Genomic DNA, 529 nt, shown 5'->3' on the forward strand with positions numbered 1-529 from the left:
TAAGAGAAAAGGATGGGTGCAAATAAAGATAAAAAGTTTAAAAATAAGAAGGAACAACAACAACAAAAAAAAGGCTAGGGTTTAGATGTTAAATCCGCTTTATTAAATGTTAATGAACACATTTTGGGATTTTTTCTTTTAAATGATAAATTGGCTTGCTAAATTACGATATTTACCACTATATTACTAGTGCGCATGCGTACACGTATTTGGCACCACGCCCCAAATACATAGCTACTTCCGGTCTACGTTTCCTTTACATTTGCCTTTTAATTTACTTTTACACACATACTTATAAATTAGTTTTCATATTCATATATGAATATATTTTACGCTGTAATAACGACGGTAGATAGACAGAAACAAGCGGGCTACGAGTCTAATTACCTGCGAGTCGATTTAAAGCCCCTTTTCTTCGCTTCTATTAAATTGTATTAACCAATTGCTCTACGCCCCCTAGCGTTCAGTCTGGGAACCGCACCAGACTGATGACGGTGTAGGATGCATTAAATTCCTCCTCCCCATCATC

This window comes from Austrofundulus limnaeus, unplaced genomic scaffold (assembly GCF_001266775.1).
Source record: "Austrofundulus limnaeus strain Quisiro unplaced genomic scaffold, Austrofundulus_limnaeus-1.0 Scaffold1600, whole genome shotgun sequence".
NCBI lineage: Eukaryota > Metazoa > Chordata > Actinopteri > Cyprinodontiformes > Rivulidae > Austrofundulus > Austrofundulus limnaeus.